Source organism: Octodon degus, unplaced genomic scaffold (genome assembly GCF_000260255.1).
Source record: "Octodon degus isolate 3935 unplaced genomic scaffold, OctDeg1.0 scaffold00145, whole genome shotgun sequence".
NCBI lineage: Eukaryota > Metazoa > Chordata > Mammalia > Rodentia > Octodontidae > Octodon > Octodon degus.
This window is the reverse complement of record NW_004524721.1, coordinates 5,127,946-5,146,832: the sequence shown is the minus strand read 5'-3', so window position 1 is coordinate 5,146,832 and position 18,887 is coordinate 5,127,946. Positions and strand designations below refer to the sequence as shown.

The 18,887-nt window shown below is 37.7% G+C and overlaps 1 protein-coding gene and 1 pseudogene across 1 annotated transcript in view; both read left to right on the top strand.

Moving 5' to 3' along the window:
• Positions 1-18,887, top strand: part of Gpr158 (G protein-coupled receptor 158) — a 503,792-nt gene that overhangs the window by 247,344 nt on the left and 237,561 nt on the right. The gene's annotated exons all lie outside the window — the stretch shown is intronic.
• On the top strand, positions 3,130-4,414 carry LOC105743645 (annotated as a pseudogene).

Here is an 18,887-nt window from a genome sequence, read left to right as displayed (position 1 = left end):
TATGATAGGTAAGGTAGTTGTACTACTAAAGTCTCTTAGTTCATTAAAAAAAGGCTTGTGCTAATATTGTTCAGATAATTGGATGTCTATATCTTGTACTCTGAGTAACTAACTTTAACAATACACAATATATTAATTGTTTTTACTATCCCTTTATCTTGTTATGAAATTTTGACTTTTTTTCTTCAAAATTAAAAAAAGAATCATCTTTATCAAACAGGACTCAAATCAGTTTGTAGGCATGAAGTCTGTTTGTTTATCATTGTGGTTCTGGAAAAGCCAAAAGATTACAAATCATTTCTGGAAAGGTTCATAAATCTGAGGGGGTGACTGAAAACTATGATTAATATCTAAATTTAAAAGTATATTAGCAGAAAAGATACATTTCTCCTCATTCTTATCAAAACACTCTCCTTCCCTTAAATGTATTTTTCTCGTCATTCTTGCTCTGTACTGAAGTAGTTCCGGACTTCCTCTTTCATCAGTGGCTTCACAAATTGTGTGACTAAACCTACAGTGACCTCAGCAGCTGAGGTTCATCCAGAAGAAGCCGGGCTCCTAAAAGCATTGCAGTGCGTCCTCATCTACTTTGTTCACCTGATCTGGCACCATGCAACTTCTGGCTCTTCCCTGAGGCAAAAACCACTCTACAAGTAAACACCGTGCATCACTTCAGGCCATCAAGGCATCTGTGACAGTATAAATAAATAGAGGTAAAAAGCCTTCAAGAACTGCTTCCCAAAAGTAGCAAGAACAACGGGATCAGTGTGTTCAAAGTGAGAGAAAGTGTCCCAAGAGGGATTAATAGCAGTGCACCCTTCACTGTTATAAATTTTTTTAATTTAAACTATATTTTTTAATCACATCTATTGTCACTCTTTCCTAAGTTATTGCAATGTATTTATTCATGGACATGGAATGGAGGAAAATTTGAAGCTATATTCTGTGTCCCAAGCAGAATGTTATGTTTTCTTTGTTTCTATTGATTGTGAAGCTGTGTTCTATAGCAGAGAGCCAAGAACTGGTGTAATTTATCAAGAGCAAAGAGTTTGCCCGGAGTACAGATCTGAAGAGCCAAGTACTCCCTCACCTACAAGCAGAACCTTGGGAAGGTAGGAAGCCTGGCAGTACCTCATTATGGAATGGGCCTTGCTGGAATCCCAGACTTGCTCCCTGCTTCTTCTTCCGCCAGGGTGTGAAGCATATTCTTCAGTCATTTTCACGAGAATTCATGGTGTATCACATCTTCATTGCCTGTACTGTGTGCACAGTGTTTCATTTAGGGCCTGTTGGAATCACTTTGGAATTTAGGCCTTATTCATTTATATTAAACTATTTCTGTGAAATTAATGAACGAAACTAGGGAAAGCAATTGTATTGTCAAACCCCACAGTTGATCCTCTTCTAGGCAGAAAGAGGGTATGCTGATGGGAGCCAACCAAATAACTCAGAGGATTAAAGGCCCAGGGGTTCAATCCCCAGGACTGCAGTGCTGGCCCCACCTCTGGAGCGAGCTGAGATGACAATTGAGACTGGGAGTGGTTGAGACTGGGTGTGGTGGTGCATGCCTGTAATCCTAGCTCTTGGGAGGCTGTAAACAGGCGGATCACTATGAGTTTGATCTAGTAGTGAGACCTGAACACCCTGTTGACTCTTCCCTAAAATAAAATAAAAAATAAATAAAAAAATAAAAGAAAAGAAAGAAAGAAAGAAAGAAAGAAATGAAATAATACTGCAATGATAAAAGAAAGTTGTTTCCAGTTGAAACCTTAGATGATCAGGCTACCACAAAATATGTGATAGGATAGAAATTATGTCTTTTGGTTGTATTTCACTAAGTTTGAGTACATTTAGTTGAGAAAGAATTATCCACGCCCAAAATATCAATTCTGTAGTAAACAATTACTAACATGGATCAGGAACTATTTTAACATTTTACTATTCCAGATGACCCAAAGCAAATCCCATTATGCTTTTGGATGAGGCTTGTGAGGTGGCACCTTGCAAAAGCTTGAAACACCAAACAAAATTTTCTCCTACAGAAACGCAGAAAAAATTACATTGTGTCTAAGCCTTTGGCTAAAAATGAAATCTGTCACTAAGTTATAAATAATTTAGATCCTGGGATGTTCTACTAAAACAACAGCAATTTTAAAAAGTACTTTTACAGTTTTTAATATTATTGAATTATTTCTACATTTTTACCAAATATTATGACAGGTAACATATTTTTCTATTAGCTATTCCAAAAAGAAAATATGGTTTCTTAAAGCTTCAGAATGTCGTGTGTTAGTACAATTAATTTTTGAATAAAAATTAGAGACAAAGAAGATATCTTTTGAGGAATGAGCAAATGATACCATATCTAGAGATCTTTTGTTTAACTTACTCTGAATAAATTTTAGCATATTTTGAGTTCAATAATATCCAGAAACCTAATTTTTCTGACAAGAATAGACTGTAGTTGATATTTCCCCTCCCATTTCTACAAGAACTTTTCTTTTTAAATTAGAGAGTAATTGACAAAAGAGCTAATAACAACAATACTTTTTGGTTGGAAATGAAGCATTTTAACATAGTATATGAAATAATTTTTCAGTGAATTGTGCTAGGCTAATTATGATCTAATGCCTGCTTTTGTAAGATAGGGAAGTATAGCACTTTTTCTTTGTAATGACATCTGAATTTTACCATTGCAACAATTCTGAAGAATTCAATTCAGTGGCATTATTCATGCTGCCATGCAGCTGTCAATACTGTCCATTTTTATCTTTAGAAATACGTCCTCCATACCAGCTCACACGGTGCACTCTCCAACGTAGTCATCAGCAGGAAAATATTTCGAGTCCAAATGGAACGCAGTTCTTCACCTCAAATTCAGCAGTTCAAATGGGAATTATTCAGCATATTTTAAGTTACTTTCTTTAAAGCTCATTATTGATTAGGAATGTCTACTTTGTTTAGTCACTGGACTTTTGAATTTTAAAAGATGTACTTTATAGATAAAAGTAACATCTGGACGCACTTGCGTGAGGGCTGTCACCTTGCGCGCCGTGTGGCAGAGCTTGTTTCACACACCCCCCCCCCCCCCGCTCAGCCGCGCATGTTGAGGTGATCAAAGCAGCGGTTATGTAGAAGTCTAGTTCCCTGCTGGTCAGGCGGGAATTTGTGAGGCAGTATTACACCCTGTTGAACCAGGCCCTGGACATGCTGCATCGATTTTATGGAAAGAACTCTTCCTATGTCCACGAGGGATTGGATTTAAATGGAAAACCTGCAGTTGTAGTCTAGGGACAGAAAGAAATTCATAGGAAAGTGGTGTTACAAAACTTCACCAACTGCCGCACCAAGATCCACCACACTGATGCACAGGCTACCCTGAATGATGGTGTGGTGGCCCAGGTCATGGGACTGCTCTCTAACAACAACCAGGCTTTGCCGAGGTTCATGCAGACGTTTGTCCTTGCACCTGAGGGCTCAGTTGCAAATAAATTCTATGTTCATAACACTATCTTCAGATACCAAAATGAAGTCTTTGGTGGCTTTGTCACTGAGCCTCAGGAGGAATCTAAGGAAGAAGTAGAAGAGCCCGAAGAAAGGCAGCAGACACCTGAGGTCTGAGGTCATACCTGATGATTCTGGTACTTTCTGTGATCAAACTGTCAGCAGTGACCTGGAAGAACATTTAGAGGAAACTGTTGCTGAACCAGAAACTGATCCTGAACCAGAACCAGGGCAAGAACCTGCATTTGAAATCCAAGAGGAAAAGTCTGAGCCTATTTTAGAAGAAGCAGCTCCTGAGGATGCTCAGAAGAGTTCTTCTTAAGCACCTACAGACATAGCTCAGACACTATAGGAGGACTTACAGACATTTTCTTGGGCATCTGTGACCAGTAAGAACCTTCCTCCTAGTGGAGCTGTTCCTATTACTAGGATATGTCCTCATGTTGTGAAAGTACCAGCATCGTAACTGTGTCCAGAATCCAAACCTGAATCTCAGATTCCACTGCAGAGGCCCCAGAGGGATCAAAGAAGGAGAGAACAATGAATAAATATTCCTCCCCAGAGGAGACCCAGACCAACTCGTGAAGTTGGGGAGCAAAGTGATGTTGAACCTCAGAGAACTGAGAGACATCCTTACAGCCACCAGCCCTTCATTGGGAACCTGCCTCATGAGGTAGACAAATCAGAACTCAAAGATTTCTTTCAAAACTATGGTAATGTGGTGGAGCTGCGCATAAACAGCAGTGGGAAGCTGCCCAAGTTTAGCTGTGTTGTGTTGGATGATTCTGAGCCTGTGCAGAAGGTCCTTAGCAACAAGCCCATCATGTTCAGAGGTAAAGTCTGTCTGAATGTGGAAGAGAAGAAGACTCATGCTGCCAGGGAAGGGGACCATCGAGACAACTGCCTGTGAGGACCTGGAGGCCCCTGAGGTGGGCTGGGTCGTGGCATGAGAGGCCCTCCCCATGGAGGAATGGGGCAGAAGCCTGGCTTTGGAGTAGGAAGGGGGATTGCTCTGCAGCAGTGAACTGCTCTTCACCTATCTCCACTAAGAGGATCCAGCTCCTGTGGATCAGTGAATTTCTCCAGCCAGCCTTCGGTGGCTGGGAGTGTGACCCCAGTCTATTATAAACTGCTTCAGTTTGTACAATTTTACTTCTTTTGTGTTGATGGTGTGTGCCCCCTTTCCTTTTCCTCTTTCTCTTGGCTTTCCCATCCTTTACTTCCAATTTTGTGGTATGGTATTTTAGGAGTAACAGATTTTTAAAGAAGAAAAAAAAAGACTGAATTTCCTTGCTTACTTTGCATATACAGACTGGATTTTTTTTTTTTTTTTTGGAATGGCCATTTCCCCAAAGGAATGTGTCATTTATTACTGACATTTGGTGTTTCATTCACTGGAATATTTCTTACTTAATTTTTATGTGTTTCAAAAGCCTGTGAGAAGCACAGGATTTGGTAAACATTTGGAGACAGGAAAAATCCAAATCTTTTCTTTGTGAGTCATGACAGTTGTGATGTTGAAAAATCGCCATATGGGAAATTTGAAAAACTATTCTCACTGATATGGTTGAAAACCAAATAAATGGTATTAATAGAACTTTTGGTATTGATCACAAAGCAGTTCTAAAACCTACTGTTCTTACTATTGAAATTTAAATTGTAAGATAGGTTTGAATGTCTAGAATGTAATTGATAATCTTTTCTTGAATTGTTAGATTTTTGGGGCCCTGGGAGATAGCTCAATAGAATAAGCACTTGCCTAGCAAGCGCAGGGTCCTAAATTCAATCCCTGGTACTGAAAAAAAAAATTTTTCGATTTTTTTGAAGTAGAATTTTTCATTTGTGTTTGTTAAAAAAATGAAAAAGAAGAAAATAGTAACCCCTCATCTGAATAACAACCAGAGCAAAACTGTTGTGCATTCTATTTATCTGAGATTCCACTCTTGGCAATTGTTTAAAGAAAAATCTACATTTGTTTTATTAGGAAAAAAAAGAGATAAAAGTAACATTTAAACAATTAAATGGCAAATTGAAAAACTGTTTGAAACATATTATATGTGTGTACGTATATTAAAATATAATATACGTATATAAAGATTAGTGTCTTTATTCTAATAACTCCCCCAAACCTCTTAGTAATCAATAAGAAAAAGATAAATACCTTATAGAAAAATGTATAAAGAATATTAATCACAAAATTATAAAAGAAAAATAGGGAAATATGATACCTATTTCATGAGCAATTGAGAAATCAAATTTAAACAATACTGTATAATTTTATAAAAATACTTCACTGTATTGGTGAAAGGGTTAGGAATTAGATACTCCTATCCACTGCTCATGGTTGTATAAATTGCTAGAACATCTAGGAGAAATTTTCTATAGATGTAATAAGCTTAAAATGTATAGTGATTTATTAAACTACTAGGTCTGTACTACATCCATACTAAAAATTCATATATATGTATGTGTATTTATCAGAGCTCCATCTACTGTACAGATTAGAAATAAGTACATGTTGAAAATTGGGTTACATCATTCCTATTTTCAAGTGTGTCACCCATAAGTGATTTTATTTTATTTTTTTGTATTTTATGGAAGGGTCTATACTACTAGATTGGACTCCAAGTGGTCTGCCTGTTTACAGCCTCCCAAGAGCTGGATGACAGGCACACACCACCATGCCCAGTCTCCATAAGTGACCTTGTGAAACACTGATGAGTAGAACTGTTCTAATGGAGCAGTAATCACCATCTTCCCCACTGTCCCTACCACTGACTCTGTTCTGCTTCCAAGGTGCTTTAGCACTTTCTCTCTTCTACCTTTCCCTTCCTCTTGTTTTTCTTCCGCTATCACACTCTGCCTCTTTCCATTCCTTTTTTCCATTCATCACCCATCTGCCGAGCACTTACTGTCTGCTTGAAATTAATTATTCATACTGAGACTAAAATACCAAACAGGACAAACAAGATGTGCATCTCTAAGGAGTGTGTACTCAAGTATGGGGCTGGTGGTGACAGGCAAAGAAGGAATGAACAACATATGGGGTGATGAGCAAGTGAAATGGTCAGATTCACTGGTGAATGATTTCACCATTTTATTTTGATTTTACCTTCTGTCTCAGTTACGTTTCCCTCATTGCTGGGACAAAATATCCGACACCCAAAGCTAAAGAAAGAAAGATTTATTTAGCTCACAGTTAATGGAGGTTTCAGTCCAGACTCAGGTGGCTCCAAGGCAGACTGGCACATGGCAGAGTGCAGCACGTCATGGTAGCAGAAAACAGCAAGAGCAAAGGGAGGAGTCTGGGCAACAATGGCTACAGAGAGTGAGCCTGTCTCCCTTATGTTGCATTTAGGCTATCTGTAGCACTCACACCCATAATCCCAGCAGTACTTACACTCATAATCCAAGTATCACTCAAATCCATAATCCTAGTACTGGATCATGAATTAATCACAAAGTCTAGAAGTCTGCTCCATGATCACATGAGGCTTTAGGGGAAAAATGAGGTGCAAATTGTAACACTTTCATTTTATATGTGAACAGACCAAAGTGTGTATAATAAGTGAAACTAGTCCAATTTTACTTCTGGAAGGTGGTTTTTACACTTAGGTCTGGTCATTTACCTGCCCTATTACAGTAATCTAAGTTTTAGACCTATAAAATTCTTTTTAACACTTTATTAGTACACATTTTCAATACATAATGATTAATTACATTATTGATAGAGGTTTGCTACACATATATAACACAGTTCAATTCCATTCTTCTCCTCCTCTCATCCCCTGTTATTTTTCTAGCATCGGATTCTTTTGTCTTGTTTATCGTATATATATATGTATGTAATCTCCAGGTGAATATGCCATATAAAACCTAAAAGATAAGTGTGCCAAGTCAAGGTAAATTTTTATTTTTTTCCATAATTTTATTGAAAAACAAATAGCAATGAGAAAGTTTCAAATCAAATTGGTAGGACAGTTTCAATAACTAACACATTACATACATTCTTCCTAGGGGTTCATTGCTGTACAAGATGCGGACATGATATCCTATTTACAAACACCATTAGAACAAATCCCTCTATTCATTAAGAGAATGTAACTATTTGTCTATCCTGACCACTTTGAGTACACAGATACAAAATGGACATTCATCTGTATACGTTTTTTTTGTTAAGTTCCATTATTTGAATATTATAGGTGTGTAAACTCAGCAAAATATTCTAAAAGAGTCCAGCAGCCCATAATAGTATTGGGTCTTCTGCTTGACTGGCAATGTCAGAAATTGTTGACCTGAGTCCCCTACAGCTCAATATAACAGCATGACTTTACTTCTTATATTTTGTTTTTATACTTTTCTGCTAGATGGTTAAGACCAAGGTAAAGCAGAACATATGCAACAAGAGTTGTAGCTTTTGGGTATGATAAGGTCAGTGAAATCCCCTCAGAATTTATCCTGAGATCCTGTACTTCAGACTGTAGAACCTTTGTCAGTGTCAGCCATGTGGATGAGTCATGGCCATTGCTTGGCCAATGTGCTCTCTGTGAAAGCCTGAGAGAATGGTTTCTCTCCATGTGACTCTCCTTAGGCACACTACATCATTGATCACTTTCCTCTTAAGCCCCATAATCTCCTTGATCAGAAAATTTGGGACACAACCGAGTTACATGACATTACAGTACAAGTTCTCATATGTCCTGAGTCTTAATTGACGTTGAAAGGCTAGGGCCAAAATGTTGGCTTTCCTTGCAGCCCTCCTTTTTCTCTAATTTTGATCTGCAAACTTAGCTTGTTAACCATGCAGAAGACAAGCTTATTGTTATTACCATACAACTTAGGCTGTTAAGCTTAACCTTACTATCTGTCTGAATATCAAACATCTTAGGCATAACATGGAACAGGTATTTTTCATCAAGTATTGATATGTTGAACTTTAAGTCCTTACAGAATATGATAAAAAACATTTAAAAATTAGAATATATTTTAAAAATAGGCATAAAGAATTATATACTTCTTATGTTTACAAATAAGTCCAAAAATCTCACCATATACAACCTTGAAGCAGGACAGTTCCACAATATTCCTTTTCCTGTCTCTTGCTTTCATTCACCACCCCCTTCTTTTTGAACAACCATCTACCTGAGAGACAGCATAGCAGCAACTGGCATGTCATGACAAGCAGCCCATATACAGAAGGCCAGAATGACAGGCACTCCAGCCATGAAACTACTATTAAAGATTACCATCTGCAGTGCAGTTGCTTACTTCACAGGTATCAGTATATATAGTTAGTCACGGTGAGAATCTTTCCAATTAACTGCTAGATTAAAAAATCTTCTGGAGATTCTCAGGATCATTGCCTTCCCTATCTTCTACATATAACTGTATGGCTTGACATTGTCATGTTTCCTAGCTCTTCTCCTTTTTCTCTCTTGATTAGTTAGTCCTCAAGATCCTGCTTTCATTTTACTTGTATTATATCTTTCTATTTGTATTTCTTCTTTTGAATTCTTATACTAGGGAAACTATACGATATTTACACATGTATGTCTGGTTTATTTCACTTATGAGTATATGTTCAAGTGGCATCCACTTCAATATAAAGGCTTTGAGTTTATCATTCTTAATAGCTGAATAATACTCCATTGTGTAAAAATACCACATCTTTTTCAACCATTCCTCAGGTGATGGGCATCGTGGTTGTTTCCAAGATTTGGCTATCACAAATTGTGCTGCTATAAACATAGGCACACATATATCTCTATGATGTGATGTTTTCATATCCTCCAGGAAAATTCCCAGTAGCAGAATAGCTGGTTTAAATGGGATTTCCAGTCCAAATTTTCTAAGGAGTCTCCATACTGATTTCCATAATGGTTGCACCAGTCTACATTTCCACCAGCAGTGGAGAAGGGTTCCCTTTTCCCCATAGCCTCTCCAACATTTGTTGGTTGATTTCTTTATGATAGCCATTCTTTGTGGGGTGAGATGATATCTCAATGTTGTTTTAATTTGCATTTCATGGGTGGCTAATAATGTGGAGCATTTTTTCTTATATTTATTTGCTTCTTTAATTTTATCCTCTGAGAAGCTTGTGTTCATCTCGGATGCCCATTTCTGGATTGGGTCTTTAAATTTTGGGGCCCTAGTGTTTCCTAGTTCTTTATAAATTCTAGAGAGCAGACCTTTGTCTGAGTACTTATTTGTCATGATTTTTTCCAAATTTGTGGGTTGCCTTTTCACTTTGTTGGTAATTTCTTTTGATGTGAAAACCTTCTCAGGAAGAGCAGGTCCCACTTGTTAATTCTTTCCACTGTTTCCTGTATGAGTTGATTTCTGTCCATGAACTCTTTACCTACCCGTATGTCTTCAAGAGTTTCTCCTGCTTTCTCTTCCAGGAGATTTAGTGTCTCTCCTTTAATGCTTAGATCTTTAATCCATTTGAGTTTAGTTTAGTGCATGGTGAAAGACCTGGGTCAAGTTTGAGTTTTGGGCATGTACAGAGCCAGTTTTTCCAGCACCATTTGTTAAAGAGGCTATCTTTCTTCCAGTGAGTATATTTGACCCCTTTGTCAAAGATAAGGTGGCTGAGTGTGTTCGTAGGGGCAAGGTAAATTTTTGGATACACAGTCTGAGCAGTTGTACTCCTCTGCATAAGATAAAGTTGAGTTGGTTGTAGGAAAATGCATAGAACTTAAAACTATTAGGTTAAGTGAAGTACGTCAGACACAGAAGCTTATACATCACATGGTTTCTTCTCTATGAAAATCTCTATTCACTTTTATATAAAGTATGAAATAAAAGACAGATAATGGGAAAAAAGAATTATAATGCATAAATTCCTTTTTCTTGATTGCATCCTGCCTCATCAAAGTGAAAGTGTGCTACTCAGGTGTGGTTCAGCACAACCTTAATCCCAAGTATTCAGGAGGCTGAGTCAGGAAGACCCCCAAATTCCCAGTCATCTTCCACAATTCAGTGAGAGCCTGTCTCAAAATTTCTCACGATATAATTTCATTGTAGAGCCCATGTCTAACAGGCTCCAGGCCCAGGATACAGTTGCTAGTACTGCAAAACAAAAACTAAACTTTTATCTCTGGCATTCTTCATTCTTGCTTGATGCCTATTAATAAAATGAAAAAATTAAATTTCTCTATGAGTGCTGTTTAATGGCTTTTTGCATGTCTCGTTTTTACTCATTTATGTTCTGCACTGTTGTGTTTAGTGACATCATTTAAGGTATTGCCAGAAGGAGCAAACGTGAAGTTCCAAGGTGCCTTTATGTATGTACATGAATATCCATGTTAGGTTGGTGGTAAGGGGTTAATAGGAGGAGGAGAAGAGTAGTGGAAACAATGGACTTGAGTCTCCTGTGCGCTCCTGAAGAATATCATTTGAATAACCTCCTACTCCTTCTGGTGGTAGTGATACTAATCATGAGTAATGGAGAGCCACTAAAGGGATTAGAACATTTCTGTGTGTCTTCAGACTTACAAACTGCATAATGGTAATGAACATTTCTTTAGCAAATTCTCTTGAGGCACTTGTATTTACTGATGTTTATTTATAAACCAGTTACTTATTAAGTAAAGTAAAAATAGCTTTTTAAAATTAATACACTAGTTCATTGAATTGCTTGCTATTTTAAAAAGTATTGGGAGAGATAAATCATTAGCACTTTTTAGCAAATTCTTAATATCTTCATTTTTAAAGCTTGTCAAGTACCTAAGCAAGGTACTTTGTGTGAGTATAAATTAATACCTTAATTAACCATTTATTCATGAATATTTAGGTAGGCTTACAAAGATAATTTTGATACTGGTTTACCCACAAGAAGCTTATATAATCTAATAAGGAAAATATTTTAAAAATGTAATCCAGTGTGTGGAGTACTTCTTGAAGTAGTAAAACAAAAGTGATTCAGTCACATACTCTGCTGTTTATCTTTTTAGATTTCTGTTGTTGCCTCTCACATAATAGGTCTTGAACCTTGAGTAAGTTAACAGCCTGGTATATGCATGTATGTATGTGTGTTGTGTGTTGTGTGTTGTGTGTGAGGATGGTGATACTTTGCAATAATATAACCCCAGCCCCAATTGATGATTAATTGATTGATTGAAACAGGGTCTCCAGTTTTTGAGACTGAGCACCTGCTTCAGCCTCCCAGAGTGCTCGGATTACAGGTGTGTGTTGCTGTGCTCAGCCCAACATCTTTGTGTCTCAGTTTCTTCCTTTGTAAAATCCAGACAACAATAAATATCACTTATTAGGCTTATAGTGATGTCCTATTGAAAAGCGCCTGATAAATGTTAGTTTTTACAATAGATATATTCAGAAAATAGGATAATAATAAGAATAGTTAAGTCTATCTCAGGAGATCTGAAAATACTTCAAGGAAGTAAAGAGCTTTGAACAATGAATTTCACTGGTCAGATTGTTACAAGGGAAGAGTGACAGCATAGGTTGGTGTTTACCTCTAAATATCTGTCTATGTATCTTCTATATACCTATGTATCTATGCATCTGTATATCTATCTATGTAAGTATCTTTCTACGTACTTATGCATGTATGTATATGTGTATGTATATATTAAAGGGCACACATGTTCAGGGAAATTAAAATATATTAGTAGGTAGAACCTGAAAATCCTGCCATAGCAGTTTGGGTTTCATCCTGTAGCTAGTTGAGATAAATTGGCAGGTTAGACATATTAGATAAATGGGTCCATTGTTAAAACAGGTTTGTATTTGTAAATAATTTACTTCCTATTTTTTGAGGATAGACTAAATTCTCAGACATTATTCTGAATAGTGAATAAATCAGACATATTTTGTGATGCTTGAAAAGGGCTTATAACCTTGTAGAACAAAAGGGTGTGTGTGAGTGTGTGTGTGTGTGTGTGTGTGTGTGTAAACAGTACTAAGTTTCTAAGGGCTTTGACTGAAAGTAACGAAGTAAAATGAGAAAGGATAATAGGAGTATAGAGCATGATAGAGCCAGGGGTGAGTAGGAGACTATTTAAATAAGTTGTTTCCAGATGAGGTCACATTTAATGTGAGACTTCAAGGATATCTAGGAGGAGAGAGAAAAAAAATATGTGGGAGGCCAGGATTCCAGGAAGAGAGAGTCATTTTTATGACACAGGTGCCAAAGTGTGAAGAGGTTTGGAATGTTCCCAGAACGAAGAGGGCCAGCTCAGAGCCAAGATAGTGAGCAAGTAGGGAGTACTGAGTTTGGAGAGATACTTATGAGCCAGCTGTTCCGTAGTCTAAGTCCATGGTAGACTGACATTTATCAAGCACTTTTCAATAGGACATCACTGTAACCCCAGGAAGTTATATTTATCACTATCTGAATGTCACAAAGGAGGAAACTTAGATACAAAGATGTTGGGCTGAGAATGGTAACACACACCTGTAAGAAGTTTTATATATCTGAGGTGCAATTAGAAGCCACCGAAAGGGGGCTGGGGAGAGAGCTCAGTGCAGTAAGTGCTTACCTGGCAAGTGCAAGGTCCTGCGTTTGATCCATGGTGCCATAGATAGATAGATAGATAGATAGATAGATAGATAGATAGATAGATAGATAGATTGATAGAAGCCACTGAAAGATTTGAAGTAGCAGATGAGACTGTTCCACTTATTTTTATCCTACTTATTGATGGTGCTTTTTCTTGATTATTCAATCAATTTCTCTGGCTGCTTAGTGAGGATTAGTAAGGAATAATTATATTTTTTAAATTTTATTTTTCTTTCCTGTATTTTAGGGGAGGGTCTATGTGGTGTTCAGGATCTCACCACTAGATAGGACTCGTAGTGGTTCTCCTGTTTACAGCCTTCCAAGTGCTGGGATTGCAGGCTGTGTACCACCACACTCAGGCTCAGAGCTGGCATGGCAGGCCAGGAAATTGAACCCGCAGCCCCTGTGCCTGCTTGTAGGTGCTTTAATCTGCTCAGCTATTTGGCCAGCCAGAGAATAATTATAAAAATTAGGGGAAAATAATAAATTCATCAAGTTGGTCTAGGTGAAAGATAGTGATGGCAATGTGGATAGAAGAGAGACTAAATTTGAGATATATTTGGAAAGAGAAGTGGGAGGATTTGCTGATTAGTTTGATGTAGGAGAAGAGGGGAAAATTAAATTTGATTCCATCAGTTTTGTGGCTTCAGCAACTGGAAGAACAGTGGTGCTACCTTTAAGAATTAGGAAGAGGCGCACTTTGAGAAGAGACAAATTTGAAACATGAAGAAAGACAAAATCAGAAATTCCTCCTTGCATCTTGTTTTAAATTCAGTTTTATTTATTTATTTGGTACAGGGTCTCACTAGGCAGCTCAGACATGTAGTCCTCCTCCTGTCTCAGCCTCTCCAGAGCTGAGATTGCAGGCATGGTCACCATGGCCAGTTTTGTTGGCTGGTGCACCACACTTGGGGTTCTGGGGCCAGCTCAGCTTGTGGTACCAGGGGATTGAATCCAGGTCCTTGAGCTTGCCAAGCAGGCCTTTAGATTGCTGTGCTATCTTCCCAGCCACAGGAATTCTTTCTTTAGATGTGTTAAATTTAACTGGGATTGACAAACTTTGCAGTTAAAAATGCAGGATCCCAGTAAAATGGAATAGAAGATAAACAATGACTTTTTTTTATATGTGTGTGCCAACTATTACATGAGATATGCTTAGTCTTTGTTGTTTACTTGAAATTCAAACTTGCATGAGTGTTCTGTGTGTTATGAGACCTGCAATGGTTAACTCACATAGGAGAAGTCAAAGTGGAAACTGTCCTTGTTGCTAGCCCATTGCAGGGATACCAGGACATGCACAGCTTAAAGGAGAGAGATTTAATTTGATTCATGGTTTCAGTCCATGGTCAACTGGCCCCAAGTCAGAAACAGAGGAACAAGAGGCAGAAGAGCCTGGTGGAAGAAAGCCACTTAGAAGTGTGACAGCCATGACACAGAGAAAGTAGGACCTGGGTCAAGTACAAGTCTTCCAGGCCACCCCCAGTGACGTATGTCTGAGCAGGCCTTGCCTCCTAACAGCACAGTCAGCCCCTGAACTCATCAATGCACAAATCCACTGATGATTAGAGCACTAACCTGAGCCCACAACCCAATCGCCTTCCAAACATATGAGACTTTGGGGGGATATTTTAGATCTAAACCGTAGCATTCTATCCCTAGTTCCCCAAAGGCTCATATCTATCTTATTAAGCAAAATGTATCTAATCTATCTGTATAAGTCACTAAAGTCTTAAAAGTTCCAGTATTGCTGTAAAGCCTAAGTTAAGTCTCCTCAGAATATGAGCAAAATACGGATAAATTGTTTGCCAGAGCTTAAGATAGCTGGCTCTAGTACAACTGCCAACTGAGTCCTTATTTCCACTTGAAGCCCCCTGACTCAGTTTTACTCCCTGTATTCCTGCCAGCACCTCTGCATCTGAACTTTGACCTGTGTGGCACATCCAGCACTGCCCAGACCATTCTAAGTGCTTCTCTAGCCTGCACCTCCAAATCTTTCCAATCTCCTCCCACAAACCAGTTCCACAGGCTACTGCACTCTGTGGTCAGGCATTGTCACAGCAGTGACCCACTTCTTGGTAAGTTTTGTGTGTTAGTTACTTTGCCATCAGTGGGACATACTACTCAACACATGCACTTTAAGGGAGGGGTGGTTTATTTTGGCTCATGGTTTCATCTCCAAGAAATGAAACAGAATGACAGAGCAGTATGGTACAGGGCTCTGGCTGAAGAAAGTTGCTCAAATCACTCCAATGAGAATGCAGGCACTGAAGACAAGGATGCATCTTTTCAGGCCATGTCCCCTATACCCCCCTCCATCCATGGCTCACCTCCTAACAGCGCAGTCAGCCCTTGAGCTCATCAGTGCATGAATCCACTGAGGAGTATAGTGCTAATCCTAACTTGTAATCCAATTCCCTGTCAGATATGTGAGACTTCTGGGGGATAGGATAGACACAGGCATCACAAAAGTAAAGTTGGTAGTTAGATGCATGAGCTTCAAGCTAAGAGGAGGAGGGGCATATAGATGCATGGATTAGAAGTCACAAAGACTGAAACATGGGAATTGTAATAGTAAGAATGAATGAAGTCATCCACAGAGAGAATACCAAAAAAAGAAACATAGGATGTTTCCCAGAGCTGGTTTCTTTCATATTTTGAAATAAGATAGGTTACGTAAGCCCTTTTAATATTTGAAGAGTATTAAGAAAAGAACCAGACTGTTGCATTATGGAGTATTATGTAAAAGGAGAGAGAGCATATAGCTGCAGGGCATGGGGTGGAGTATGACTGAGTGACAGAAGAAAAGATTGCAGTGATTTGATGGCACAGAGACTATTGGCAACCTCAGTAATGCTATGGTATATAGTGATTGAAGGGATGGGAAAAGCACATGGCGTGAATCTTCTGCACGACCAATGTGGGCAGGCAGAGAAATAATGTGCTGATTGAACAGTGTTGGTTATAAGGATGAACACTTCTGGGATCCCCAGAGGGCTGTTTAGCTTTAGAAGATGCCTGACACTATCTTTGGAATAGATAGAGGATATGAAAGGGGCCAAAAGGATGGAGGAAGGGAAGGTATGAGTCAATATGAAGGGAAGAGTTTTACAGAGACATGGAAGGAGAGAGGGACTCAAAGCAAAGGGAGCTAACATTGGTAGGTGATGCAAAGCAATCGAGAAAACTAAAGCCTGAAATAGTGCATTATCATATTCATGCCACCACTATTATGGTTTTAGTAGGACTAGTGTTTGGTAGATTTATCTTCAACAAGTTCTTGGATATTTTCGTTGTTTTTTCTTATAATACTTGGGAAAGTTTGTGAAGCTCGATGTAAGATCCTACTTGAATTTTGAATGTGATTGCATTTAATCATGCAAGAACAATTGTATATAAAATTATAACACTCAGTTCACCCTTTGCAGTAAGTTCCAAATGGAAATGTACCTATTTGGCTTTGCTGATTATGAAATTATTGAAAATCTTTCTGTGAGCTATTTTTAAGCAGTGATAGAAATAGAAGTCTGATTGCAATTGATGCAGAAGTAGATTGGAGATAAAAAATTTAAAAAGGTCATACATGTCAATATACAGTATTCTTTTTCTTATTTATTATATTAGTACAAGTTTTTAATTGATGCAGTTTACAGTGATCTTGGAGAATGGCTACATGTATGGATTACAGCTTTTTTATTAGTCCCCTTCCTTTTCTCACACCCTCACCCCTCTTCCTCTGACTCCCCAATCATCTTTTTTGTACCTGTTGATACCATGTCTTGGCACATGGTACCACTTGTACTGTTTATGTTGATTTGAGTCAGTAGGTTCTTGAACATACCTTTATTCTTTTCATTTCCCCTTCCTTCCACCTTTCCCCTCTCCTTGCTCCCTTGGACCATTTTCCTATTATGCAAAATTTGTTCCTTTGTCCCTTTTAATATATCTTTTTCCATTTTCTTTGTTTGTATCTTGTCTCATGCAAATGAGGGATACCATACTTTATTAGAGCTTCTGTGTCTGATTGATTTCACTCAGTGCTATGTTTTTGAGGTACATCCCTAAAATGCAAAAAAAAAGCTTTTTGGTCTGATTTAATCCCATTAGTTGATTCTTGGTGCTATTTCTGTGCAATTGAGGTTCTTTTTTGAAAATCCTTTCTACTCTTACATCTTCAAGTGTTTCACCTGTTTTGTTTTCCAAGAGATTTAATATTTCTGTTTAAATCTTTCAGTCTTTGATCCATTTGGTTTTAATTTAGTACCTGGTAAATGACAGAAGTCCTGTTTCATTCTTCTACAAACATAAGCAGATTTCCTAGCTTAAAATCTATCTATTAAATAGGCTTTGTGAATTAGTGGGCGATCTATTTTAGGAAAAAAATGTTATATGTTGCTGAAAAGAATCTATACTCTGTTGTAGATGCCTATCTATCTATCTATCTATCTATCTATCTATCAATCTATCTATCTATCTATCATCTATCTATCTATCTATCTATCTATCTATCTATCTATCTATCTAAAATCCATATGTTCAAGGCTATGGTTTAGCCCTGGAATTTATTTATTATTATTATTATTATTTTTTGTACTGGAGGTCAAACTCAGGACCTTGTGCTTGCCAGGCAGGCACTTATGCTACTGAGCTATATCCCCGGCCCCTTTATTAGTTTTTAGTCTAGTTGTTCTGTCCCTTTGGGAAACTGTGGTGTTAAAATACCCTACTATGATTATGCTAATGTTCATTTGATGTTTTAATTTTAATAGTATTTCTTCTATGAAAGTAGGTGCTCCAGGATTTAAAGTAAATATGTTTATTAGGGGTAGCACTTGTTGGATTATTCTTTTTACTAGATATAGTGACATTCTCTGTTTCTTTTAATCCATTTTAACTTGATGTTTACCACATCTGATAGAATTGACACCATTACTTGTTTTTAAAGTTCTGGTGTATGAAATGTTGTTTTCTATCCATTAAATTTAAGTCTGTGAGTATCTTTTTTCAATTAAGTGTGTTTCTTAAATGCAATGGATTGTTGGATTTTTTTTTTTTATTCAATCTGCCAGTCTGTGTCTTTTCATTAGAGAACTGAGGCCATCAGCATTGATAGATATTGCTGAGATATGTTGGGTATTTACTATTCATTGTCATTGTCTTTTTACTCTTCTTCCTCTTCCATTTTTCTTCTCCTTGTTCTTCTCCTTCTCTTCTTCCTCCTTCTATTTTTAGACAGGTTCTTGCCATGTAGGCCAGGTTGGCCTTGATTTCACTTTGTAGCCCAGGCTTGTTTCACCCTTATGGTGATCCTCTTGCTTCATCCTCCCAAGTGCTGGGATTATAGGCATGTGCCTATCATTGTCTTCTTTATTTTTTGGTATATGGTTTGTTTACTTGTCCTGTTGTTTCTTATTGTTATTTATCCACTGACCTCGTTAGTTTCCTCTGTATTTTTTTTCAAAGTTTTATTGATAAACAGATAGCAATGACACAGTTTCCAATCAAATCGGACGTACAGTTTCAACAAATAATACACTGCATATATTCTTCTTAGTGGTTAATTGCTGTACAAGATGCAGACTTGTGATCATATTTGCAAACAACATTAGAACAAATCCTTCTATTCATTAAGAGAATGCAACTATATATCTATCCTAACCACTTTGAATACACAGATACAAAATGGACATTCATAGGTATACACCATTTTTTGTAAGTTCCGTTATTGAATATTATAGGTGTGTAAACTCAGCAAAATATTCTAAAAGAGTCTAGTAGCCCATAATAGCATTGGGTCTTCTGTTTAACTGGCAATGTCAGAAATTATTGACCTGAGTCCCCCACAGCTCAACTTAACAGCATG